The sequence below is a fragment of the Pleurodeles waltl genome, chromosome 10 (genome assembly GCF_031143425.1).
Source record: "Pleurodeles waltl isolate 20211129_DDA chromosome 10, aPleWal1.hap1.20221129, whole genome shotgun sequence".
NCBI lineage: Eukaryota > Metazoa > Chordata > Amphibia > Caudata > Salamandridae > Pleurodeles > Pleurodeles waltl.
The window spans coordinates 327301203-327324781 of record NC_090449.1 but is presented as its reverse complement, the minus strand read 5'-3'; the positions used below and the strand labels follow the sequence as shown (position 1 = coordinate 327324781).

The following is a 23579-nucleotide window of genomic DNA, read 5'->3' as shown; positions in this document are numbered from 1 at the left end:
GCATGTCTGTTTCTGTAGTGTAGTGGTTATCACGTTCGCCTTACACGCGAAAGGTCCCTGGTTCGAGGCCAGGCAGAAACAGCAAGTTGCTGTGCTTTATCACATTATTTGCATTTACCACCTCACCTGACAGGTAAATTGAAATTAAAGAGGCTGTGTCTATCCCTCACCATCGTGAGGTACTACGCTCCAAGGGCATCGGTCTCAACTCACCAAGAGAAGACGATACACCTTACGGCAGTCAGTTGCTCCCTTTTTGACCTTTCCATTGAAGCCTGGGCCTACTGTGGTCAAGCCAGCCAAGGAAGGAAGGTATGAGAGCGAAAATGGCTTTCCTACCTTCACCAAGAACATACACCTTGAGCAAAGAAAGGGCCAGACTTACAAGGCCCTATCGCCACCGGCACATCATCTTTAGTGACGCCCCGGTGGCACTATGTACTGTGCCGTATTTACAAGACGCCGTTCAACCACGTTTTGTGGCTTAACACCACCTTGTAAATACGGCCCCTTCACACGCAGCCCTTTCCCTGGAAGGGGCGTGCAATGGGCGTTGCTCTGGGTGGGCCACTGCAACACCATAGCATTTTGATGCTGCTCCAGTTTTACGAGTTTTTGTAAATCTGTGGCAGCGCCAAAATCCAAGCGCCATACAATGGGTGTCGTTATAGTGGAGAAACGAGCAGAAATGTTTTCATTTCTCCTCATTTTTGCTCTTTCTATGTGTGCTGCACGAACATATCGCCACTGAAGATTTCTGTTGTGCAGGAAGGTGTGCCTTCCTGAACAAAAACAATTTCCCCCTCCACGCAGCCATCCTTGTACCATGGCGCAAGGATGGCTGCGTTGGTGCTCGGCAGCTAATTTAGAGCTGGCGCAGAGGGAAGCACAGGGGTGCGCTGTATTCTACTAAATACGGCGCTTCCCTGCATTTTGAAAATGACTGAGTGCGAGGCTGCCAAATTTGGCAGAGCGTCTCACTCAGTCATCCTCTTGTAATTATGGGCCAAAAGGTCTAAAGGATAGAGGCGTTTTATGTCATGTTCGATGACGACCATGGAAATGACTCTAGTCATATTGCAGAAGAGAGAACCATGTGCATTTTCTTGCCTTGCGATGTATTCACCCACTCTCTGCCCTCAACCCTAGGAGCAGGGTCTGAGCAGTGGTGCTTCTGTGCCCTCGCTCGTTGGTGTCCGGGTCCAAATCCCCAACACACCCTTTTTAGCAGAAAACACACAAATTTTACTCAAAATACACAAAGCTTGAAGATTCCTCATTCCACTCAAAGCATTGTTGTGCAAAATATTTTTAGCCTCAGGAGAAAAAAAGGATCACCATGCCTTGGCTTCCTTCCTGCTTGCTTTCAGTGTGCTCTGTGTGATGCTTTCACAGGCTCTGGTTTCAGGCATTTAGGCATCAGATATTTGTCTCTACCCGCAGCTGTGACTTTTCAGTACATCTGAGTGTACGCTTGCTGGCTGACAACGCTGCAATTTTCACACTTACTCCTCGCTTTGCGAGCAACTGCTGATCAAGTATAGAGGCAATCGGGCAAACATATGAGGGGAATTTTGCTCCTTCAGTCAAGCCCTCATGCTTGTTTCTGTAGTGTAGAGGTTATCACGTTCGCCTAACACGCGAAAGGTCCCCGGTTCGAGACCGGGCAGAAACAATGGGCAGTGTCTGCTTTTGTGTTTGCTCCCTAAAAGCTTAGTCTCACTCAGGGATGGCCTTTAAAAACTTGTGACCTGTGTAAAACTTGTATTACTATTGCAGGCCGGTAAAAAGTTATCTGCATCTTTGCGTAGTCGTGCATGTGCCTGGTTTCTTATTCTGTTTTTTACTTTTTTTTTTCTTGGCCATGTTATATTGTGGGGCCTTTAAACCTGTCACCTTGATAGGAACATTGCAAGCGGCAGCATCGACAAGTGCAGACTGAGGAGTCAGACCTAAACACAGACTCAGCTGTCAGGATGGCCGAGTGGTCTAAGGCGGCAGCCTCAAGAGAGCTTGATCTTCAGTTAAGCTAAGCATCCTGGTTTGCTCATGTAGTTGTGGGTTCATATCGCACTTCTGATAGGTCTATTTTCTGCCCTTAAATCTTCCTCTGCTTGCACAGCCAGCTCCCCACAACACTATCTTTGCAAGCTGCTGTAGCATATGAAAAGAAATCCACCAACCCTCCGGCTGGGCCCTCAATCAGCATTCCATGTATTTCTGGAAGGGGCATCTCAGTCACGCCTTCTGTTAGAGCTGCACCTTATCACTGTAACTACCATGCTGGTTTCTACTTAAGCAGTTGATTCCATCGTTTGAAGTGAGGCTCTCCTGCCACTTTTGGGCAGAGAAGGCACTGCCCCTGCAACAACAACAGGCAGACAAGCTCAACCTGGGTTTCCTGGTTAGGTGGGCGGAGCAGAATGGCAATGGTCCCTCCTTGTGACTTGAAATTAACATGAAGAAGACAGAGAGGCAGCTGGGAGTAGGCAGTACCCATGCACCCCTGAACACTGTCTTGCGATTTTCACCCAATTCTGAAATGAGTCGGGAGGAAAGGAGGTGATTTTCCTATCGAAGGCCATTCTGGGAATTCAGCCACCCCGCGTCTCCCAGGTGAGTGTTTCAGGCCTGTGAGGCACTCATATACAGGGAGTGCAGAATTATTAGGCAAATGAGTATTTTGACCACATCATCCTCTTTATGCATGTTGTCTTACTCCAAGCTGTATAGGCTCGAAAGCCTACTACCAATTAAGCATATTAGGTGATGTGCATCTCTGTAATGAGAAGGGGTGTGGTCTAATGACATCAACACCCTATATCAGGTGTGCATAATTATTAGGCAACTTCCTTTCCTTTGGCAAAATGGGTCAAAAGAAGGACTTGACAGGCTCAGAAAAGTCAAAAATAGTGAGATATCTTGCAGAGGGATGCAGCACTCTTAAAATTGCAAAGCTTCTGAAGCGTGATCATCGAACAATCAAGCGTTTCATTCAAAATAGTCAACAGGGTCGCAAGAAGCGTGTGGAAAAACCAAGGCGCAAAATAACTGCCCATGAACTGAGAAAAGTCAAGCGTGCAGCTGCCACGATGCCACTTGCCACCAGTTTGGCCATATTTCAGAGCTGCAACATCACTGGAGTGCCCAAAAGCACAAGGTGTGCAATACTCAGAGACATGGCCAAGGTAAGAAAGGCTGAAAGACGACCACCACTGAACAAGACACACAAGCTGAAACGTCAAGACTGGGCCAAGAAATATCTCAAGACTGATTTTCTAAGGTTTTATGGACTGATGAAATGAGAGTGAGTCTTGATGGGCCAGATGGATGGGCCCGTGGCTGGATTGGTAAAGGGCAGAGAGCTCCAGTCCGACTCAGACGCCAGCAAGGTGGAGGTGGAGTACTGGTTTGGGCTGGTATCATCAAAGATGAGCTTGTGGGGCCTTTTCGGGTTGAGGATGGAGTCAAGCTCAACTCCCAGTCCTACTGCCAGTTCCTGGTAGACACCTTCTTCAAGCAGTGGTACAGGAAGAAGTCTGCATCCTTCAAGAAAAACATGATTTTCATGCAGGACAATGCTCCATCACACGCGTCCAAGTACTCCACAGCGTGGCTGGCAAGAAAGGGTATAAAAGAAGGAAATCTAATGACATGGCCTCCTTGTTCACCTGATCTGAACCCCATTGAGAACCTGTGGTCCATCATCAAATGTGAGATTTACAAGGAGGGAAAACAGTACACCTCTCTGAACAGTGTCTGGGAGGCTGTGGTTGCTGCTGCACGCAATGTTGATGGTGAACAGATGAAAACACTGACAGAATCCATGGATGGCAGGCTTTTGAGTGTCCTTGCAAAGAAAGGTGGCTATATTGGTCACTGATTTGTTTTTGTTTTGTTTTTGAATGTCAGAAATGTATATTTGTGAATGTTGAGATGTTATATTGGTTTCACTGGTAATAATAAATAATTGAAATGGGTATATATTTGTTTTTTGTTAAGTTGCCTAATAATTATGCACAGTAATAGTCACCTGCACACACAGATATCCCCCTAACATAGCTAAAACTAAAAACAAACTAAAAACTACTTCCAAAAATATTCAGCTTTGATATTAATGAGTTTTTTGGGTTCATTGAGAACATGGTTGTTGTTCAATAATAAAATTAATCCTCAAAAATACAACTTGCCTAATAATTCTGCACTCCCTGTAAATCTCGCCTGATCGAGCACTGAGCGAGCAATTGTGCTTGAATACAAGAGGCATGCTCCTCTGGCTCAGGCGCAAGAGATGGCAGGCCCTTCAGTGCTTCTGGTCTGGAAGTCTACGGTGCAAGGGCCCAGGTCCTGCGGAGGCGTACAACTACCAGAAAGGGTCTGCTTTTCTCATCAGCGCCACAGTTCAGCTTGCTAGCATAGGGCTTCTTGACTACCTCTTGCCTTGCTAGAGGCAAAAAAAAAACCCTTGGCACAAAACATCAATTGCTATGGCACGCTTAGAAGGAGAGTCTCCAAGTGGCCCTGCTTTTTCACAAAGACACTTCAGAAGATGTTTGAAAGGCTTTATCAGCAGCAGGCTCGTTGGTCTAGGGGTATGATTCTCGCTTTGGGTGTGAGAGGTCCCGGGTTCAAATCCCGGACGAGCCCGTGCCTTCATAGGTTCGATCTGTTTTTAAACAGGAGTATTTCTGCTTTCCACTCTTGTAAGATGCCATGGTGGAATGCATTGCATGCTTTCTACTGGTGTCGAGGCAGTTCGGCATGATGAAGGAGTGCGGGATTTCTTTCTAACTGCTTTTTTGTGTTGGAGCAGCACTTCTCGTTGGAACATGAAATGCACAGTGCTTCTCCAAAGTAATTGCAGGGCTGGTTTTGAAATCACCTCTTGGAATGAAAGTGATCCCAGTTCCTTTCTTCCAAAGGAAGAGATCCTGTCAGAAAGGCTCAGCTTTGAGCGTCATGAATATTGTCCCTTAGTCCTTGCATTCCAGTCCAAAGCATAGCCACATAAAGAAAGCAGGTGTGTCTGTTTCCAGTGCAGTGGTTCCAGTCCAATGCATAGCCACATGAAGCAAATAAGCAGGCATGTCTGTTTCTGTAGTGTAGTGGTTATCACGTTCGCCTTACACGCGAAAGGTCCCTGGTTCGTGGCCAGGCAGAAACAGCAAGTTGCTGTGCTTTGTCACATTATTTGCATTTACCACCTCACCTGACAGGTAAATTGAAATTAAAGAGGCTGTGTCTATCCCTCACCATCGTGAGGTACTACGCTCCAAGGGCATCGGTCTCAACTCACCAAGAGAAGACGATACACCTTACGGCAGTCAGTTGCTCTCTTTTTGACCTTTCCATTGAAGCCTGGGCCTACTGTGGTCAAGCCAGCCAAGGAAGGAAGGTATGAGAGCGAAAATGGCTTTCCTACCTTCACCAAGAACATACACCTTGAGCAAAGAAAGGGCCAGACTTACAAGGCCCTATCGCCACCGGCACATCATCTTTAGTGACGCCCCGGTGGCACTATGTACTGTGCCGTATTTACAAGACGCCGTTCAACCACGTTTTGTGGCTTAACACCACCTTGTAAATACGGCCCCTTCACACGCAACCCTTTCCCTGGAAGGGGCGTGCAATGGGCGTTGCTCTGGGTGGGCCACTGCAACACCATAGCATTTTGATGCTGCTCCAGTTTTACGAGTTTTTGTAAATCTGTGGCAGCGCCAAAATCCAAGCGCCATACAATGGGTGTCGTTATAGTGGAGAAACGAGCAGAAATGTTTTCATTTCTCCTCATTTTTGCTCTTTCTATGTGTGCTGCACGAACATATCGCCACTGAAGATTTCTGTTGTGCAGGAAGGTGTGCCTTCCTGAACAAAAACAATTTCCCCCTCCACGCAGCCATCCTTGTACCATGGCGCAAGGATGGCTGCGTTGGTGCTCGGCAGCTAATTTAGAGCTGGCGCAGAGGGAAGCACAGGGGTGCGCTGTATTCTACTAAATACGGCGCTTCCCTGCATTTTGAAAATGACTGAGTGCGAGGCTGCCAAATTTGGCAGAGCGTCTCACTCAGTCATCCTCTTGTAATTATGGGCCAAAAGGTCTAAAGGATAGAGGCGTTTTATGTCATGTTCGATGACGACCATGGAAATGACTCTAGTCATATTGCAGAAGAGAGAACCATGTGCATTTTCTTGCCTTGCGATGTATTCGCCCACTCTCTGCCCTCAACCCTAGGAGCAGGGTCTGAGCAGTGGTGCTTCTGTGCCCTCGCTCGTTGGTGTCCGGGTCCAAATCCCCAACACACCCTTTTTAGCAGAAAACACACAAATTTTACTCAAAATACACAAAGCTTGAAGATTCCTCATTCCACTCAAAGCATTGTTGTGCAAAATATTTTTAGCCTCAGGAGAAAAAAAGGATCACCATGCCTTGGCTTCCTTCCTGCTTGCTTTCAGTGTGCTCTGTGTGATGCTTTCACAGGCTCTGGTTTCAGGCATTTAGGCATCAGATATTTGTCTCTACCCGCAGCTGTGACTTTTCAGTACATCTGAGTGTACGCTTGCTGGCTGACAACGCTGCAATTTTCACACTTACTCCTCGCTTTGCGAGCAACTGCTGATCAAGTATAGAGGCAATCGGGCAAACATATGAGGGGAATTTTGCTCCTTCAGTCAAGCCCTCATGCTTGTTTCTGTAGTGTAGTGGTTATCACGTTCGCCTAACACGCGAAAGGTCCCCGGTTCGAGACCGGGCAGAAACAATGGGCAGTGTCTGCTTTTGTGTTTGCTCCCTAAAAGCTTAGTCTCACTCAGGGATGGCCTTTAAAAACTTGTGACCTGTGTAAAACTTGTATTACTATTGCAGGCCGGTAAAAAGTTATCTGCATCTTTGCGTAGTCGTGCATGTGCCTGGTTTCTTATTCTGTTTTTTACTTTTTTTTTTCTTGGCCATGTTATATTGTGGGGCCTTTAAACCTGTCACCTTGATAGGAACATTGCAAGCGGCAGCATCGACAAGTGCAGACTGAGGAGTCAGACCTAAACACAGACTCAGCTGTCAGGATGGCCGAGTGGTCTAAGGCGGCAGCCTCAAGAGAGCTTGATCTTCAGTTAAGCTAAGCATCCTGGTTTGCTCATGTAGTTGTGGGTTCATATCGCACTTCTGATAGGTCTATTTTCTGCCCTTAAATCTTCCTCTGCTTGCACAGCCAGCTCCCCACAACACTATCTTTGCAAGCTGCTGTAGCATATGAAAAGAAATCCACCAACCCTCCGGCTGGGCCCTCAATCAGCATTCCATGTATTTCTGGAAGGGGCATCTCAGTCACGCCTTCTGTTAGAGCTGCACCTTATCACTGTAACTACCATGCTGGTTTCTACTTAAGCAGTTGATTCCATCGTTTGAAGTGAGGCTCTCCTGCCACTTTTGGGCAGAGAAGGCACTGCCCCTGCAACAGGCAGACAAGCTCAACCTGGGTTTCCTGGTTAGGTGGGCGGAGCAGAATGGCAATGGTCCCTCCTTGTGACTTGAAATTAACATGAAGAAGACAGAGAGGCATCTGGGAGTAGGCAGTACCCATGCACCCCTGAACACTGTCTTGCGATTTTCACCCAATTCTGAAATGAGTCGGGAGGAAAGGAGGTGATTTTCCTATCGAAGGCCATTCTGGGAATTCAGCCACCCCGCGTCTCCCAGGTGAGTGTTTCAGGCCTGTGAGGCACTCATATAAATCGAGCCTGATCGAGCCTGATCGAGCACTGAGCGAGCAATTGTGCTTGAATACAAGAGGCATGCTCCTCTGGCTCAGGCGCAAGAGATGGCAGGCCCTTCAGTGCTTCTGGTCTGGAAGTCTACGGTGCAAGGGCCCAGGTCCTGCGGAGGCGTACAACTACCAGAAAGGGTCTGCTTTTCTCATCAGCGCCACAGTTCAGCTTGCTAGCATAGGGCTTCTTGACTACCTCTTGCCTTGCTAGAGGCAAAAAAAAAACCCTTGGCACAAAACATCAATTGCTATGGCACGCTTAGAAGGAGAGTCTCCAAGTGGCCCTGCTTTTTCACAAAGACACTTCAGAAGATGTTTGAAAGGCTTTTGCAGCAGCAGGCTCGTTGGTCTAGGGGTATGATTCTCGCTTTGGGTGTGAGAGGTCCCGGGTTCAAATCCCGGACGAGCCCGTGCCTTCATAGGTTCGATCTGTTTTTAAACAGGAGTATTTCTGCTTTCCACTCTTGTAAGATGCCATGGTGGAATGCATTGCATGCTTTCTACTGGTGTCGAGGCAGTTCGGCATGATGAAGGAGTGCGGGATTTCTTTCTAACTGCTTTTTTGTGTTGGAGCAGCACTTCTCGTTGGAACATGAAATGCACAGTGCTTCTCCAAAGTAATTGCAGGGCTGGTTTTGAAATCACCTCTTGGAATGAAAGTGATCCCAGTTCCTTTCTTCCAAAGGAAGAGATCCTGTCAGAAAGGCTCAGCTTTGAGCGTCATGAATATTGTCCCTTAGTCCTTGCATTCCAGTCCAAAGCATAGCCACATAAAGAAAGCAGGTGTGTCTGTTTCCAGTGCAGTGGTTCCAGTCCAATGCATAGCCACATGAAGCAAATAAGCAGGCATGTCTGTTTCTGTAGTGTAGTGGTTATCACGTTCGCCTTACACGCGAAAGGTCCCTGGTTCGAGGCCAGGCAGAAACAGCAAGTTGCTGTGCTTTATCACATTATTTGCATTTACCACCTCACCTGACAGGTAAATTGAAATTAAAGAAGCTGTGTCTATCCCTCACCATCGTGAGGTACTACGCTCCAAGGGCATCGGTCTCAACTCACCAAGAGAAGACGATACACCTTACGGCAGTCAGTTGCTCCCTTTTTGACCTTTCCATTGAAGCCTGGGCCTACTGTGGTCAAGCCAGCCAAGGAAGGAAGGTATGAGAGCGAAAATGGCTTTCCTACCTTCACCAAGAACATACACCTTGAGCAAAGAAAGGGCCAGACTTACAAGGCCCTATCGCCACCGGCACATCATCTTTAGTGACGCCCCGGTGGCACTATGTACTGTGCCGTATTTACAAGACGCCGTTCAACCACGTTTTGTGGCTTAACACCACCTTGTAAATACGGCCCCTTCACACGCAGCCCTTTCCCTGGAAGGGGCGTGCAATGGGCGTTGCTCTGGGTGGGCCACTGCAACACCATAGCATTTTGATGCTGCTCCAGTTTTACGAGTTTTTGTAAATCTGTGGCAGCGCCAAAATCCAAGCGCCATACAATGGGTGTCGTTATAGTGGAGAAACGAGCAGAAATGTTTTCATTTCTCCTCATTTTTGCTCTTTCTATGTGTGCTGCACGAACATATCGCCACTGAAGATTTCTGTTGTGCAGGAAGGTGTGCCTTCCTGAACAAAAACAATTTCCCCCTCCACGCAGCCATCCTTGTACCATGGCGCAAGGATGGCTGCGTTGGTGCTCGGCAGCTAATTTAGAGCTGGCGCAGAGGGAAGCACAGGGGTGCGCTGTATTCTACTAAATACGGCGCTTCCCTGCATTTTGAAAATGACTGAGTGCGAGGCTGCCAAATTTGGCAGAGCGTCTCACTCAGTCATCCTCTTGTAATTATGGGCCAAAAGGTCTAAAGGATAGAGGCGTTTTATGTCATGTTCGATGACGACCATGGAAATGACTCTAGTCATATTGCAGAAGAGAGAAGCATGTGCATTTTCTTGCCTTGCGATGTATTCGCCCACTCTCTGCCCTCAACCCTAGGAGCAGGGTCTGAGCAGTGGTGCTTCTGTGCCCTCGCTCGTTGGTGTCCGGGTCCAAATCCCCAACACACCCTTTTTAGCAGAAAACACACAAATTTTACTCAAAATACACAAAGCTTGAAGATTCCTCATTCCACTCAAAGCATTGTTGTGCAAAATATTTTTAGCCTCAGGAGAAAAAAAGGATCACCATGCCTTGGCTTCCTTCCTGCTTGCTTTCAGTGTGCTCTGTGTGATGCTTTCACAGGCTCTGGTTTCAGGCATTTAGGCATCAGATATTTGTCTCTACCCGCAGCTGTGACTTTTCAGTACATCTGAGTGTACGCTTGCTGGCTGACAACGCTGCAATTTTCACACTTACTCCTCGCTTTGCGAGCAACTGCTGATCAAGTATAGAGGCAATCGGGCAAACATATGAGGGGAATTTTGCTCCTTCAGTCAAGCCCTCATGCTTGTTTCTGTAGTGTAGTGGTTATCACGTTCGCCTAACACGCGAAAGGTCCCCGGTTCGAGACCGGGCAGAAACAATGGGCAGTGTCTGCTTTTGTGTTTGCTCCCTAAAAGCTTAGTCTCACTCAGGGATGGCCTTTAAAAACTTGTGACCTGTGTAAAACTTGTATTACTATTGCAGGCCGGTAAAAAGTTATCTGCATCTTTGCGTAGTCGTGCATGTGCCTGGTTTCTTATTCTGTTTTTTACTTTTTTTTTTCTTGGCCATGTTATATTGTGGGGCCTTTAAACCTGTCACCTTGATAGGAACATTGCAAGCGGCAGCATCGACAAGTGCAGACTGAGGAGTCAGACCTAAACACAGACTCAGCTGTCAGGATGGCCGAGTGGTCTAAGGCGGCAGCCTCAAGAGAGCTTGATCTTCAGTTAAGCTAAGCATCCTGGTTTGCTCATGTAGTTGTGGGTTCATATCGCACTTCTGATAGGTCTATTTTCTGCCCTTAAATCTTCCTCTGCTTGCACAGCCAGCTCCCCACAACACTATCTTTGCAAGCTGCTGTAGCATATGAAAAGAAATCCACCAACCCTCCGGCTGGGCCCTCAATCAGCATTCCATGTATTTCTGGAAGGGGCATCTCAGTCACGCCTTCTGTTAGAGCTGCACCTTATCACTGTAACTACCATGCTGGTTTCTACTTAAGCAGTTGATTCCATCGTTTGAAGTGAGGCTCTCCTGCCACTTTTGGGCAGAGAAGGCACTGCCCCTGCAACAACAACAGGCAGACAAGCTCAACCTGGGTTTCCTGGTTAGGTGGGCGGAGCAGAATGGCAATGGTCCCTCCTTGTGACTTGAAATTAACATGAAGAAGACAGAGAGGCAGCTGGGAGTAGGCAGTACCCATGCACCCCTGAACACTGTCTTGCGATTTTCACCCAATTCTGAAATGAGTCGGGAGGAAAGGAGGTGATTTTCCTATCGAAGGCCATTCTGGGAATTCAGCCACCCCGCGTCTCCCAGGTGAGTGTTTCAGGCCTGTGAGGCACTCATATAAATCTCGCCTGATCGAGCACTGAGCGAGCAATTGTGCTTGAATACAAGAGGCATGCTCCTCTGGCTCAGGCGCAAGAGATGGCAGGCCCTTCAGTGCTTCTGGTCTGGAAGTCTACGGTGCAAGGGCCCAGGTCCTGCGGAGGCGTACAACTACCAGAAAGGGTCTGCTTTTCTCATCAGCGCCACAGTTCAGCTTGCTAGCATAGGGCTTCTTGACTACCTCTTGCCTTGCTAGAGGCAAAAAAAAACCCCTTGGCACAAAACATCAATTGCTATGGCACGCTTAGAAGGAGAGTCTCCAAGTGGCCCTGCTTTTTCACAAAGACACTTCAGAAGATGTTTGAAAGGCTTTTGCAGCAGCAGGCTCGTTGGTCTAGGGGTATGATTCTCGCTTTGGGTGTGAGAGGTCCCGGGTTCAAATCCCGGACGAGCCCGTGCCTTCATAGGTTCGATCTGTTTTTAAACAGGAGTATTTCTGCTTTCCACTCTTGTAAGATGCCATGGTGGAATGCATTGCATGCTTTCTACTGGTGTCGAGGCAGTTCGGCATGATGAAGGAGTGCGGGATTTCTTTCTAACTGCTTTTTTGTGTTGGAGCAGCACTTCTCGTTGGAACATGAAATGCACAGTGCTTCTCCAAAGTAATTGCAGGGCTGGTTTTGAAATCACCTCTTGGAATGAAAGTGATCCCAGTTCCTTTCTTCCAAAGGAAGAGATCCTGTCAGAAAGGCTCAGCTTTGAGCGTCATGAATATTGTCCCTTAGTCCTTGCATTCCAGTCCAAAGCATAGCCACATAAAGAAAGCAGGTGTGTCTGTTTCCAGTGCAGTGGTTCCAGTCCAATGCATAGCCACATGAAGCAAATAAGCAGGCATGTCTGTTTCTGTAGTGTAGTGGTTATCACGTTCGCCTTACACGCGAAAGGTCCCTGGTTCGAGGCCAGGCAGAAACAGCAAGTTGCTGTGCTTTATCACATTATTTGCATTTACCACCTCACCTGACAGGTAAATTGAAATTAAAGAGGCTGTGTCTATCCCTCACCATCGTGAGGTACTACGCTCCAAGGGCATCGGTCTCAACTCACCAAGAGAAGACGATACACCTTACGGCAGTCAGTTGCTCCCTTTTTGACCTTTCCATTGAAGCCTGGGCCTACTGTGGTCAAGCCAGCCAAGGAAGGAAGGTATGCGAGCGAAAATGGCTTTCCTACCTTCACCAAGAACATACACCTTGAGCAAAGAAAGGGCCAGACTTACAAGGCCCTATCGCCACCGGCACATCATCTTTAGTGACGCCCCGGTGGCACTATGTACTGTGCCGTATTTACAAGACGCCGTTCAACCACGTTTTGTGGCTTAACACCACCTTGTAAATACGGCCCCTTCACACGCAGCCCTTTCCCTGGAAGGGGCGTGCAATGGGCGTTGCTCTGGGTGGGCCACTGCAACACCATAGCATTTTGATGCTGCTCCAGTTTTACGAGTTTTTGTAAATCTGTGGCAGCGCCAAAATCCAAGCGCCATACAATGGGTGTCGTTATAGTGGAGAAACGAGCAGAAATGTTTTCATTTCTCCTCATTTTTGCTCTTTCTATGTGTGCTGCACGAACATATCGCCACTGAAGATTTCTGTTGTGCAGGAAGGTGTGCCTTCCTGAACAAAAACAATTTCCCCCTCCACGCAGCCATCCTTGTACCATGGCGCAAGGATGGCTGCGTTGGTGCTCGGCAGCTAATTTAGAGCTGGCGCAGAGGGAAGCACAGGGGTGCGCTGTATTCTACTAAATACGGCGCTTCCCTGCATTTTGAAAATGACTGAGTGCGAGGCTGCCAAATTTGGCAGAGCGTCTCACTCAGTCATCCTCTTGTAATTATGGGCCAAAAGGTCTAAAGGATAGAGGCGTTTTATGTCATGTTCGATGACGACCATGGAAATGACTCTAGTCATATTGCAGAAGAGAGAACCATGTGCATTTTCTTGCCTTGCGATGTATTCGCCCACTCTCTGCCCTCAACCCTAGGAGCAGGGTCTGAGCAGTGGTGCTTCTGTGCCCTCGCTCGTTGGTGTCCGGGTCCAAATCCCCAACACACCCTTTTTAGCAGAAAACACACAAATTTTACTCAAAATACACAAAGCTTGAAGATTCCTCATTCCACTCAAAGCATTGTTGTGCAAAATATTTTTAGCCTCAGGAGAAAAAAAGGATCACCATGCCTTGGCTTCCTTCCTGCTTGCTTTCAGTGTGCTCTGTGTGATGCTTTCACAGGCTCTGGTTTCAGGCATTTAGGCATCAGATATTTGTCTCTACCCGCAGCTGTGACTTTTCAGTACATCTGAGTGTACGCTTGCTGGCTGACAACGCTGCAATTTTCACACTTACTCCTCGCTTTGCGAGCAACTGCTGATCAAGTATAGAGGCAATCGGGCAAACATATGAGGGGAATTTTGCTCCTTCAGTCAAGCCCTCATGCTTGTTTCTGTAGTGTAGTGGTTATCACGTTCGCCTAACACGCGAAAGGTCCCCGGTTCGAGACCGGGCAGAAACAATGGGCAGTGTCTGCTTTTGTGTTTGCTCCCTAAAAGCTTAGTCTCACTCAGGGATGGCCTTTAAAAACTTGTGACCTGTGTAAAACTTGTATTACTATTGCAGGCCGGTAAAAAGTTATCTGCATCTTTGTGTAGTCGTGCATGTGCCTGGTTTCTTATTCTGTTTTTTACTTTTTTTTTTCTTGGCCATGTTATATTGTGGGGCCTTTAAACCTGTCACCTTGATAGGAACATTGCAAGCGGCAGCATCGACAAGTGCAGACTGAGGAGTCAGACCTAAACACAGACTCAGCTGTCAGGATGGCCGAGTGGTCTAAGGCGGCAGCCTCAAGAGAGCTTGATCTTCAGTTAAGCTAAGCATCCTGGTTTGCTCATGTAGTTGTGGGTTCATATCGCACTTCTGATAGGTCTATTTTCTGCCCTTAAATCTTCCTCTGCTTGCACAGCCAGCTCCCCACAACACTATCTTTGCAAGCTGCTGTAGCATATGAAAAGAAATCCACCAACCCTCCGGCTGGGCCCTCAATCAGCATTCCATGTATTTCTGGAAGGGGCATCTCAGTCACGCCTTCTGTTAGAGCTGCACCTTATCACTGTAACTACCATGCTGGTTTCTACTTAAGCAGTTGATTCCATCGTTTGAAGTGAGGCTCTCCTGCCACTTTTGGGCAGAGAAGGCACTGCCCCTGCAACAACAACAGGCAGACAAGCTCAACCTGGGTTTCCTGGTTAGGTGGGCGGAGCAGAATGGCAATGGTCCCTCCTTGTGACTTGAAATTAACATGAAGAAGACAGAGAGGCAGCTGGGAGTAGGCAGTACCCATGCACCCCTGAACACTGTCTTGCGATTTTCACCCAATTCTGAAATGAGTCGGGAGGAAAGGAGGTGATTTTCCTATCGAAGGCCATTCTGGGAATTCAGCCACCCCGCGTCTCCCAGGTGAGTGTTTCAGGCCTGTGAGGCACTCATATAAATCTCGCCTGATTGAGCACTGAGCGAGCAATTGTGCTTGAATACAAGAGGCATGCTCCTCTGGCTCAGGCGCAAGAGATGGCAGGCCCTTCAGTGCTTCTGGTCTGGAAGTCTACGCTGCAAGGGCCCAGGTCCTGCGGAGGCGTACAACTACCAGAAAGGGTCTGCTTTTCTCATCAGCGCCACAGTTCAGCTTGCTAGCATAGGGCTTCTTGACTACCTCTTGCCTTGCTAGAGGCAAAAAAAAAACCCTTGGCACAAAACATCAATTGCTATGGCACGCTTAGAAGGAGAGTCTCCAAGTGGCCCTGCTTTTTCACAAAGACACTTCAGAAGATGTTTGAAAGGCTTTTGCAGCAGCAGGCTCGTTGGTCTAGGGGTATGATTCTCGCTTTGGGTGTGAGAGGTCCCGGGTTCAAATCCCGGACGAGCCCGTGCCTTCATAGGTTCGATCTGTTTTTAAACAGGAGTATTTCTGCTTTCCACTCTTGTAAGATGCCATGGTGGAATGCATTGCATGCTTTCTACTGGTGTCGAGGCAGTTCGGCATGATGAAGGAGTGCGGGATTTCTTTCTAACTGCTTTTTTGTGTTGGAGCAGCACTTCTCGTTGGAACATGAAATGCACAGTGCTTCTCCAAAGTAATTGCAGGGCTGGTTTTGAAATCACCTCTTGGAATGAAAGTGATCCCAGTTCCTTTCTTCCAAAGGAAGAGATCCTGTCAGAAAGGCTCAGCTTTGAGCGTCATGAATATTGTCCCTTAGTCCTTGCATTCCAGTCCAAAGCATAGCCACATAAAGAAAGCAGGTGTGTCTGTTTCCAGTGCAGTGGTTCCAGTCCAATGCATAGCCACATGAAGCAAATAAGCAGACATGTCTGTTTCTGTAGTGTAGTGGTTATCACGTTCGCCTTACACGCGAAAGGTCCCTGGTTCGAGGCCAGGCAGAAACAGCAAGTTGCTGTGCTTTATCACATTATTTGCATTTACCACCTCACCTGACAGGTAAATTGAAATAAAAGAGGCTGTGTCTATCCCTCACCATCGTGAGGTACTACGCTCCAAGGGCATCGGTCTCAACTCACCAAGAGAAGACGATACACCTTACGGCAGTCAGTTGCTCCCTTTTTGACCTTTCCATTGAAGCCTGGGCCTACTGTGGTCAAGCCAGCCAAGGAAGGAAGGTATGAGAGCGAAAATGGCTTTCCTACCTTCACCAAGAACATACACCTTGAGCAAAGAAAGGGCCAGACTTACAAGGCCCTATCGCCACCGGCACATCATCTTTAGTGACGCCCCGGTGGCACTATGTACTGTGCCGTATTTACAAGACGCCGTTCAACCACGTTTTGTGGCTTAACACCACCTTGTAAATACGGCCCCTTCACACGCAGCCCTTTCCCTGGAAGGGGCGTGCAATGGGCGTTGCTCTGGGTGGGCCACTGCAACACCATAGCATTTTGATGCTGCTCCAGTTTTACGAGTTTTTGTAAATCTGTGGCAGCGCCAAAATCCAAGCGCCATACAATGGGTGTCGTTATAGTGGAGAAACGAGCAGAAATGTTTTCATTTCTCCTCATTTTTGCTCTTTCTATGTGTGCTGCACGAACATATCGCCACTGAAGATTTCTGTTGTGCAGGAAGGTGTGCCTTTCTGAACAAAAACAATTTCCCCCTCCACGCAGCCATCCTTGTACCATGGCGCAAGGATGGCTGCGTTGGTGCTCGGCAGCTAATTTAGAGCTGGCGCAGAGGGAAGCACAGGGGTGCGCTGTATTCTACTAAATACGGCGCTTCCCTGCATTTTGAAAATGACTGAGTGCGAGGCTGCCAAATTTGGCAGAGCGTCTCACTCAGTCATCCTCTTGTAATTATGGGCCAAAAGGTCTAAAGGATAGAGGCGTTTTATGTCATGTTCGATGACGACCATGGAAATGACTCTAGTCATATTGCAGAAGAGAGAACCATGTGCATTTTCTTGCCTTGCGATGTATTCGCCCACTCTCTGCCCTCAACCCTAGGAGCAGGGTCTGAGCAGTGGTGCTTCTGTGCCCTCGCTCGTTGGTGTCCGGGTCCAAATCCCCAACACACCCTTTTTAGCAGAAAACACACAAATTTTACTCAAAATACACAAAGCTTGAAGATTCCTCATTCCACTCAAAGCATTGTTGTGCAAAATATTTTTAGCCTCAGGAGAAAAAAAGGATCACCATGCCTTGGCTTCCTTCCTGCTTGCTTTCAGTGTGCTCTGTGTGATGCTTTCACAGGCTCTGGTTTCAGGCATTTAGGCATCAGATATTTGTCTCTACCCGCAGCTGTGACTTTTCAGTACATCTGAGTGTACGCTTGCTGGCTGACAACGCTGCAATTTTCACACTTACTCCTCGCTTTGCGAGCAACTGCTGATCAAGTATAGAGGCAATCGGGCAAACATATGAGGGGAATTTTGCTCCTTCAGTCAAGCCCTCATGCTTGTTTCTGTAGTGTAGTGGTTATCACGTTTGCCTAACACGCGAAAGGTCCCCGGTTCGAGACCGGGCAGAAACAATGGGCAGTGTCTGCTTTTGTGTTTGCTCCCTAAAAGCTTAGTCTCACTCAGGGATGGCCTTTAAAAACTTGTGACCTGTGTAAAACTTGTATTACTATTGCAGGCCGGTAAAAAGTTATCTGCATCTTTCCGTAGTCGTGCATGTGCCTGGTTTCTTATTCTGTTTTTTACTTTTTTTTTTCTTGGCCATGTTATATTGTGGGGCCTTTAAACCTGTCACCTTGATAGGAACATTGCAAGCGGCAGCATCGACAAGTGCAGACTGAGGAGTCAGACCTAAACACAGACTCAGCTGTCAGGATGGCCGAGTGGTCTAAGGCGGCAGCCTCAAGAGAGCTTGATCTTCAGTTAAGCTAAGCATCCTGGTTTGCTCATGTAGTTGTGGGTTCATATCGCACTTCTGATAGGTCTATTTTCTGCCCTTAAATCTTCCTCTGCTTGCACAGCCAGCTCCCCACAACACTATCTTTGCAAGCTGCTGTAGCATATGAAAAGAAATCCACCAACCCTCCGGCTGGGCCCTCAATCAGCATTCCATGTATTTCTGGAAGGGGCATCTCAGTCACGCCTTCTGTTAGAGCTGCACCTTATCACTGTAACTACCATGCTGGTTTCTACTTAAGCAGTTGATTCCATCGTTTGAAGTGAGGCTCTCCTGCCACTTTTGGGCAGAGAAGGCACTGCCCCTGCAACAACAACAGTCAGACAAGCTCAACCTGGGTTTCCTGGTTAGGTGGGCGGAGCAGAATGGCAATGGTCCCTCCTTGTGACTTGAAATTAACATGAAGAAGACAGAGAGGCAGCTGGGAGTAGGCAGTACCCATGCACCCCTGAACACTGTCTTGCGATTTTCACCCAATTCTGAAATGAGTCGGGAGGAAAGGAGGTGATTTTCCTATCGAAGGCCATTCTGGGAATTCAGCCACCCCGCGTCTCCCAGGTGAGTGTTTCAGGCCTGTGAGGCACTCATATAAATCTCGCCTGATCGAGCACTGAGCGAGCAATTGTGCTTGAATACAAGAGGCATGCTCCTCTGGCTCAGGCGCAAGAGATGGCAGGCCCTTCAGTGCTTCTGGTCTGGAAGTCTACGGTGCAAGGGCCCAGGTCCTGCGGAGGCGTACAACTACCAGAAAGGGTCTGCTTTTCTCATCAGCGCCACAGTTCAGCTTGCTAGCATAGGGCTTCTTGACTACCTCTTGCCTTGCTAGAGGCAAAAAAAAAACCCTTGGCACAAAACATCAATTGCTATGGCACGCTTAGAAAGAGAGTCTCCAAGTGGCCCTGCTTTTTCACAAAGACACTTCAGAAGATGTTTGAAAGGCTTTTGCAGCAGCAGGCTCGTTGGTCTAGGGGTATGATTCTCGCTTTGGGTGTGAGAGGTCCCGGGTTCAAATCCCGGACGAGCCCGTGCCTTCATAGGTTCGATCTGTTTTTAAACAGGAGTATTTCTGCTTTCCACTCTTGTAAGATGCCATGGTGGAATGCATTGCATGCTTTCTACTGGTGTCGAGGCAGTTCGGCATGATGAACGAGTGCGGGATTTCTTTCTAACTGCTTTTTTGTGTTGGAGCAGCACTTCTCGTTGGAACATGAAATGCACAGTGCTTCTCCAAAGTAATTGCAGGGCTGGTTTTGAAATCACCTCTTGGAATGAAAGTGATCCCAGTTCCTTTCTTCCAAAGGAAGAGATCCTGTCAGAAAGGCTCAGCTTTGAGCGTCATGAATATTGTCCCTTAGTCCTTGCATTCCAGTCCAAAGCATAGCCACATAAAGAAAGCAGGTGTGTCTGTTTCCAGTGCAGTGGTTCCAGTCCAATGCATAGCCACATGAAGCAAATAAGCAGGCATGTCTGTTTCTGTAGTGTAGTGGTTATCACGTTCGCCTTACACGCGAAAGGTCCCTGGTTCGAGGCCAGGCAGAAACAGCAAGTTGCTGTGCTTTATCACATTATTTGCATTTACCACCTCACCTGACAGGTAAATTGAAATTAAAGAGGCTGTGTCTATCCCTCACCATCGTGAGGTACTACGCTCCAAGGGCATCGGTCTCAACTCACCAAGAGAAGACGATACACCTTACGGCAGTCAGTTGCTCCCTTTTTGACCTTTCCATTGAAGCCTGGGCCTACTGTGGTCAAGCCAGCCAAGGAAGGAAGGTATGCGAGCGAAAATGGCTTTCCTACCTTCACCAAGAACATACACCTTGAGCAAAGAAAGGGCCAGACTTACAAGGCCCTATCGCCACCGGCACATCATCTTTAGTGACGCCCCGGTGGCACTATGTACTGTGCCGTATTTACAAGACGCCGTTCAACCACGTTTTGTGGCTTAACACCACCTTGTAAATACGGCCCCTTCACACGCAGCCCTTTCCCTGGAAGGGGCGTGCAATGGGCGTTGCTCTGGGTGGGCCACTGCAACACCATAGCATTTTGATGCTGCTCCAGTTTTACGAGTTTTTGTAAATCTGTGGCAGCGCCAAAATCCAAGCGCCATACAATGGGTGTCGTTATAGTGGAGAAACGAGCAGAAATGTTTTCATTTCTCCTCATTTTTGCTCTTTCTATGTGTGCTGCACGAACATATCGCCACTGAAGATTTCTGTTGTGCAGGAAGGTGTGCCTTCCTGAACAAAAACAATTTCCCCCTCCACGCAGCCATCCTTGTACCATGGCGCAAGGATGGCTGCGTTGGTGCTCGGCAGCTAATTTAGAGCTGGCGCAGAGGGAAGCACAGGGGTGCGCTGTATTCTACTAAATACGGCGCTTCCCTGCATTTTGAAAATGACTGAGTGCGAGGCTGCCAAATTTGGCAGAGCGTCTCACTCAGTCATCCTCTTGTAATTATGGGCCAAAAGGTCTAAAGGATAGAGGCGTTTTATGTCATGTTCGATGACGACCATGGAAATGACTCTAGTCATATTGCAGAAGAGAGAACCATGTGCATTTTCTTGCCTTGCGATGTATTCGCCCACTCTCTGCCCTCAACCCTAGGAGCAGGGTCTGAGCAGTGGTGCTTCTGTGCCCTCGCTCGTTGGTGTCCGGGTCCAAATCCCCAACACACCCTTTTTAGCAGAAAACACACAAATTTTACTCAAAATACACAAAGCTTGAAGATTCCTCATTCCACTCAAAGCATTGTTGTGCAAAATATTTTTAGCCTCAGGAGAAAAAAAGGATCACCATGCCTTGGCTTCCTTCCTGCTTGCTTTCAGTGTGCTCTGTGTGATGCTTTCACAGGCTCTGGTTTCAGGCATTTAGGCATCAGATATTTGTCTCTACCCGCAGCTGTGACTTTTCAGTACATCTGAGTGTACGCTTGCTGGCTGACAACGCTGCAATTTTCACACTTACTCCTCGCTTTGCGAGCAACTGCTGATCAAGTATAGAGGCAATCGGGCAAACATATGAGGGGAATTTTGCTCCTTCAGTCAAGCCCTCATGCTTGTTTCTGTAGTGTAGTGGTTATCACGTTCGCCTAACACGCGAAAGGTCCCCGGTTCGAGACCGGGCAGAAACAATGGGCAGTGTCTGCTTTTGTGTTTGCTCCCTAAAAGCTTAGTCTCACTCAGGGATGGCCTTTAAAAACTTGTGACCTGTGTAAAACTTGTATTACTATTGCAGGCCGGTAAAAAGTTATCTGCATCTTTGTGTAGTCGTGCATGTGCCTGGTTTCTTATTCTGTTTTTTACTTTTTTTTTTCTTGGCCATGTTATATTGTGGGGCCTTTAAACCTGTCACCTTGATAGGAACATTGCAAGCGGCAGCATCGACAAGTGCAGACTGAGGAGTCAGACCTAAACACAGACTCAGCTGTCAGGATGGCCGAGTGGTCTAAGGCGGCAGCCTCAAGAGAGCTTGATCTTCAGTTAAGCTAAGCATCCTGGTTTGCTCATGTAGTTGTGGGTTCATATCGCACTTCTGATAGGTCTATTTTCTGCCCTTAAATCTTCCTCTGCTTGCACAGCCAGCTCCCCACAACACTATCTTTGCAAGCTGCTGTAGCATATGAAAAGAAATCCACCAACCCTCCGGCTGGGCCCTCAATCAGCATTCCATGTATTTCTGGAAGGGGCATCTCAGTCACGCCTTCTGTTAGAGCTGCACCTTATCACTGTAACTACCATGCTGGTTTCTACTTAAGCAGTTGATTCCATCGTTTGAAGTGAGGCTCTCCTGCCACTTTTGGGCAGAGAAGGCACTGCCCCTGCAACAACAACAGGCAGACAAGCTCAACCTGGGTTTCCTGGTTAGGTGGGCGGAGCAGAATGGCAATGGTCCCTCCTTGTGACTTGAAATTAACATGAAGAAGACAGAGAGGCAGCTGGGAGTAGGCAGTACCCATGCACCCCTGAACACTGTCTTGCGATTTTCACCCAATTCTGAAATGAGTCGGGAGGAAAGGAGGTGATTTTCCTATCGAAGGCCATTCTGGGAATTCAGCCACCCCGCGTCTCCCAGGTGAGTGTTTCAGGCCTGTGAGGCACTCATATAAATCTCGCCTGATTGAGCACTGAGCGAGCAATTGTGCTTGAATACAAGAGGCATGCTCCTCTGGCTCAGGCGCAAGAGATGGCAGGCCCTTCAGTGCTTCTGGTCTGGAAGTCTACGGTGCAAGGGCCCAGGTCCTGCGGAGGCGTACAACTACCAGAAAGGGTCTGCTTTTCTCATCAGCGCCACAGTTCAGCTTGCTAGCATAGGGCTTCTTGACTACCTCTTGCCTTGCTAGAGGCAAAAAAAAAACCCTTGGCACAAAACATCAATTGCTATGGCACGCTTAGAAGGAGAGTCTCCAAGTGGCCCTGCTTTTTCACAAAGACACTTCAGAAGATGTTTGAAAGGCTTTTGCAGCAGCAGGCTCGTTGGTCTAGGGGTATGATTCTCGCTTTGGGTGTGAGAGGTCCCGGGTTCAAATCCCGGACGAGCCCGTGCCTTCATAGGTTCGATCTGTTTTTAAACAGGAGTATTTCTGCTTTCCACTCTTGTAAGATGCCATGGTGGAATGCATTGCATGCTTTCTACTGGTGTCGAGGCAGTTCGGCATGATGAAGGAGTGCGGGATTTCTTTCTAACTGCTTTTTTGTGTTGGAGCAGCACTTCTCGTTGGAACATGAAATGCACAGTGCTTCTCCAAAGTAATTGCAGGGCTGGTTTTGAAATCACCTCTTGGAATGAAAGTGATCCCAGTTCCTTTCTTCCAAAGGAAGAGATCCTGTCAGAAAGGCTCAGCTTTGAGCGTCATGAATATTGTCCCTTAGTCCTTGCATTCCAGTCCAAAGCATAGCCACATAAAGAAAGCAGGTGTGTCTGTTTCCAGTGCAGTGGTTCCAGTCCAATGCATAGCCACATGAAGCAAATAAGCAGACATGTCTGTTTCTGTAGTGTAGTGGTTATCACGTTCGCCTTACACGCGAAAGGTCCCTGGTTCGAGGCCAGGCAGAAACAGCAAGTTGCTGTGCTTTATCACATTATTTGCATTTACCACCTCACCTGACAGGTAAATTGAAATAAAAGAGGCTGTGTCTATCCCTCACCATCGTGAGGTACTACGCTCCAAGGGCATCGGTCTCAACTCACCAAGAGAAGACGATACACCTTACGGCAGTCAGTTGCTCCCTTTTTGACCTTTCCATTGAAGCCTGGGCCTACTGTGGTCAAGCCAGCCAAGGAAGGAAGGTATGAGAGCGAAAATGGCTTTCCTACCTTCACCAAGAACATACACCTTGAGCAAAGAAAGGGCCAGACTTACAAGGCCCTATCGCCACCGGCACATCATCTTTAGTGACGCCCCGGTGGCACTATGTACTGTGCCGTATTTACAAGACGCCGTTCAACCACGTTTTGTGGCTTAACACCACCTTGTAAATACGGCCCCTTCACACGCAGCCCTTTCCCTGGAAGGGGCGTGCAATGGGCGTTGCTCTGGGTGGGCCACTGCAACACCATAGCATTTTGATGCTGCTCCAGTTTTACGAGTTTTTGTAAATCTGTGGCAGCGCCAAAATCCAAGCGCCATACAATGGGTGTCGTTATAGTGGAGAAACGAGCAGAAATGTTTTCATTTCTCCTCATTTTTGCTCTTTCTATGTGTGCTGCACGAACATATCGCCACTGAAGATTTCTGTTGTGCAGGAAGGTGTGCCTTTCTGAACAAAAACAATTTCCCCCTCCACGCAGCCATCCTTGTACCATGGCGCAAGGATGGCTGCGTTGGTGCTCGGCAGCTAATTTAGAGCTGGCGCAGAGGGAAGCACAGGGGTG

General features: G+C 48.0%; 19 non-coding genes across 19 annotated transcripts; all 19 read left to right on the top strand.

The window, feature by feature from the left end:
• Positions 1 to 8: 8 nt before the first annotated feature.
• TRNAV-UAC (transfer RNA valine (anticodon UAC)) lies at positions 9 to 81 on the top strand. Its single transcript has one exon. It is a non-coding gene; the product is annotated as a tRNA-Val (tRNA).
• Positions 82 to 1602: 1521 nt separating this feature from the next.
• On the top strand, positions 1603 to 1675 carry TRNAV-AAC (transfer RNA valine (anticodon AAC)). The gene has a single exon. It is a non-coding gene; the product is annotated as a tRNA-Val (tRNA).
• A 2900-nt stretch (positions 1676 to 4575) lies between these two features.
• On the top strand, positions 4576 to 4647 carry TRNAP-UGG (transfer RNA proline (anticodon UGG)). Its single transcript has one exon. It is a non-coding gene; the product is annotated as a tRNA-Pro (tRNA).
• A 444-nt stretch (positions 4648 to 5091) lies between these two features.
• On the top strand, positions 5092 to 5164 carry TRNAV-UAC (transfer RNA valine (anticodon UAC)). Its single transcript has one exon. It is a non-coding gene; the product is annotated as a tRNA-Val (tRNA).
• A 1521-nt stretch (positions 5165 to 6685) lies between these two features.
• On the top strand, positions 6686 to 6758 carry TRNAV-AAC (transfer RNA valine (anticodon AAC)). The gene has a single exon. It is a non-coding gene; the product is annotated as a tRNA-Val (tRNA).
• A 1340-nt stretch (positions 6759 to 8098) lies between these two features.
• Positions 8099 to 8170, top strand: TRNAP-UGG (transfer RNA proline (anticodon UGG)). Its single transcript has one exon. It is a non-coding gene; the product is annotated as a tRNA-Pro (tRNA).
• A 444-nt stretch (positions 8171 to 8614) lies between these two features.
• Positions 8615 to 8687, top strand: TRNAV-UAC (transfer RNA valine (anticodon UAC)). Its single transcript has one exon. It is a non-coding gene; the product is annotated as a tRNA-Val (tRNA).
• A 1521-nt stretch (positions 8688 to 10208) lies between these two features.
• On the top strand, positions 10209 to 10281 carry TRNAV-AAC (transfer RNA valine (anticodon AAC)). Its single transcript has one exon. It is a non-coding gene; the product is annotated as a tRNA-Val (tRNA).
• Positions 10282 to 11617: 1336 nt separating this feature from the next.
• Positions 11618 to 11689, top strand: TRNAP-UGG (transfer RNA proline (anticodon UGG)). Its single transcript has one exon. It is a non-coding gene; the product is annotated as a tRNA-Pro (tRNA).
• A 444-nt stretch (positions 11690 to 12133) lies between these two features.
• Positions 12134 to 12206, top strand: TRNAV-UAC (transfer RNA valine (anticodon UAC)). Its single transcript has one exon. It is a non-coding gene; the product is annotated as a tRNA-Val (tRNA).
• A 1521-nt stretch (positions 12207 to 13727) lies between these two features.
• On the top strand, positions 13728 to 13800 carry TRNAV-AAC (transfer RNA valine (anticodon AAC)). The gene has a single exon. It is a non-coding gene; the product is annotated as a tRNA-Val (tRNA).
• Positions 13801 to 15136: 1336 nt separating this feature from the next.
• TRNAP-UGG (transfer RNA proline (anticodon UGG)) lies at positions 15137 to 15208 on the top strand. Its single transcript has one exon. It is a non-coding gene; the product is annotated as a tRNA-Pro (tRNA).
• A 444-nt stretch (positions 15209 to 15652) lies between these two features.
• Positions 15653 to 15725, top strand: TRNAV-UAC (transfer RNA valine (anticodon UAC)). Its single transcript has one exon. It is a non-coding gene; the product is annotated as a tRNA-Val (tRNA).
• A 1521-nt stretch (positions 15726 to 17246) lies between these two features.
• On the top strand, positions 17247 to 17319 carry TRNAV-AAC (transfer RNA valine (anticodon AAC)). The gene has a single exon. It is a non-coding gene; the product is annotated as a tRNA-Val (tRNA).
• A 1336-nt stretch (positions 17320 to 18655) lies between these two features.
• Positions 18656 to 18727, top strand: TRNAP-UGG (transfer RNA proline (anticodon UGG)). Its single transcript has one exon. It is a non-coding gene; the product is annotated as a tRNA-Pro (tRNA).
• Positions 18728 to 19171: 444 nt separating this feature from the next.
• TRNAV-UAC (transfer RNA valine (anticodon UAC)) lies at positions 19172 to 19244 on the top strand. The gene has a single exon. It is a non-coding gene; the product is annotated as a tRNA-Val (tRNA).
• Positions 19245 to 20765: 1521 nt separating this feature from the next.
• On the top strand, positions 20766 to 20838 carry TRNAV-AAC (transfer RNA valine (anticodon AAC)). Its single transcript has one exon. It is a non-coding gene; the product is annotated as a tRNA-Val (tRNA).
• Positions 20839 to 22174: 1336 nt separating this feature from the next.
• Positions 22175 to 22246, top strand: TRNAP-UGG (transfer RNA proline (anticodon UGG)). The gene has a single exon. It is a non-coding gene; the product is annotated as a tRNA-Pro (tRNA).
• A 444-nt stretch (positions 22247 to 22690) lies between these two features.
• Positions 22691 to 22763, top strand: TRNAV-UAC (transfer RNA valine (anticodon UAC)). Its single transcript has one exon. It is a non-coding gene; the product is annotated as a tRNA-Val (tRNA).
• The last annotated feature ends 816 nt before the right edge of the window (positions 22764 to 23579 follow it).